The 2,331-nt window shown below is 37.5% G+C and overlaps 1 pseudogene; it reads left to right on the top strand.

Annotated features, from left to right (window-relative positions):
* Positions 1-512: 512 nt before the first annotated feature.
* On the top strand, positions 513-2,041 carry LOC118854860 (annotated as a pseudogene).
* The last annotated feature ends 290 nt before the right edge of the window (positions 2,042-2,331 follow it).

Below are 2,331 nucleotides of genomic sequence, written 5' to 3' on the forward strand. Positions count from 1 at the left end.
AACTGACTTCTTGACTTCAAAGAGACCACTACAGTTCTGTCCACCATATACTATGGAAAGAATGCCAGATTAGAGTTACAAGTCCTGTGCTCAAATCCTGGGCCTGCCACTTCCTAGCTGTGTGACCTGGGGTAAAGCCCTTCCATTCTCTAGGATTTCTCTTTCTCATCTGAAAAAAGAAGGACTTGGATGAGGTGACTGCTAAGATTCTTGTAGCTTTACATCTATAATCCTAGGACCCTGCATGGATATAAGTTACCCTTCCCAGGGGACTAGTAGAGCTGGCTTGACTGACAGTAGAACTGCAAAAGAAGACAATACATGGCTCTTTGTCATTATGCTTTCCTTTTACCATCAGCCAAACCACATGACAGTGTAGCATGGGAAATAGAAAGAAGACTATGCTCTGCTCCTTTTTAAAATGAGGACTCTGGAGCCAAAGGCTCTGCCCTGCAACCAGAGGGCCCAATCAGAGGGAAAGAGGGCACTCGTGAGATGTGAGGGCCGAGGCAATGAATCCAGTAGGAGTTGTCTGCATCTGTGATACAATATAGTACTATATGTGCAACAGTGGACCTCCCATTGTATAATTAATAAACTTTTTTGTTCATTTTAGACTTTTCTTTCATGACCCCTTCTATTTCATTTATTTACAGAGACTAAGCTTACCTATGATAACATTCTGGCCATTCTTTCCAGTACTGGTTGCACCATCCTCAAAACAATCCCATGGAAGGCAAGGGAGGACAGAAAGCTCCTTGCTCCTCATTATTATTTTTCAAATCTCTCTGACATCATCACTCAGCTATCTTTTCTCTGAGGTCCTCCCTAACCAAATTGATCAATTGTGTCCAACGTTTTTTGCATACACAGTCCTTAGCACATTTCCAGGCAAGTAAGGAAATTTTTGATAAATACTTGTTGACTGCCCTACTGACAAAAAGATCCTTGAGAGGAGAAACTGTTTCATTTTGTCTTTCTTTTCCTAGACCTTGGTACAGTACGGGGTACATAGTAAGCAGTGTTGATTAAATGAAGCTAAATAGCACCTTATTCAAACAAACAATAATCTTTAGCTGGTTAAAGACAGACAAAGATGATGCATTTTATAATTCTCTTCTTTAGGAATGTTAATCTTGTTGCCTTATACATATGAGCTGTCAATTAAAGTGATAATTTTAAGGAAATTGTTTCCTGTTAGTCCCCAAAATGATTTCCCTCATTTTTCAATGAGTTCAGTACCTGAATCACAGTCACTCCACCTTGAATCCTGCCATCAACATACACAGTGGTGTTCCCTCAAACACCTTGATATCGTAGTTCCTCTAGCAATCCCTTTTCCTTTCAGTACTTTCCCAACACACGACTTCTAAATTTATACTCCTCTCTTCACAATATTGAATATTGACTCTTTCAACTCTATACTTTCCTCTATTCTTGAGTCCCTTCCATCCTTGTCTTAGGGCAACTAATGCTTTGCCAAATGCTAACCATGGATTACCTTCACCAACTGTCTCCTCTGCTCCTGTTCACATGCTGCTGAATAGATGTGTTGACTGGAAATAAAAGTGGCTATAGAATGAATCAGCTCTGTGCTGTTCACATGCTTGGGTAATATTTGTTGCTCTACTAAAGCAGAAGTGGTTTTTAGGAATCTTGCAGCTGATCAAAATATTTCAGATAAGTGGAAGAGAGGCAGTGTAACAACATTTACATATGAAATAGGAAAACCATCCCTGATTATCGAGGGCAGACTTGCATGAAGAAACATGACATTACCATGAATCATACTGCCAGGCAGATTACCAAAGATTTCCTGACCTTTGATTATATGCTATGTATGGATGAAAGCAATCTGAGAGATTTGAATAGAAAAGTTAATCAAGTTAAAAACCACAAAGCTAAAATTGAACTTCCTGGAAGCTGTGATCCACAAAAACAACTTGTTGAAAATCTGCATTATGGAAGTGACTCTGACTTTGAGATTGTATATAAACAATGTGTGAGGTTCTGCAAAGCATTTTTGGTAAAATCTTATTAAGGCTTACAATCGTTTATTGTTAAAGGATAACAATGATTGACATCAACTTAAAATGATGTATGTGTGTCAGTTAATGTGTTATTAAAGAGTAATAATGTACTGCATTTGGAGACCATCATTGTTTCTTCAATTAATTTAATGTTCACATATGTTCTAATTTTAAAAGGTAATGAAAATCAATCATTATTTTTGAAGCAAGAATATTTGATTAAATCAATTATATTGATCAAATTAGCTAGAACTCCCAATCTATGCCTCAAAATTTAAGAAATTAATTATGTAGTGGAGCA

This window comes from Trichosurus vulpecula, chromosome 6, assembly GCF_011100635.1.
Source record: "Trichosurus vulpecula isolate mTriVul1 chromosome 6, mTriVul1.pri, whole genome shotgun sequence".
In the NCBI taxonomy this organism is placed as follows: Eukaryota; Metazoa; Chordata; class Mammalia; order Diprotodontia; family Phalangeridae; genus Trichosurus; species Trichosurus vulpecula.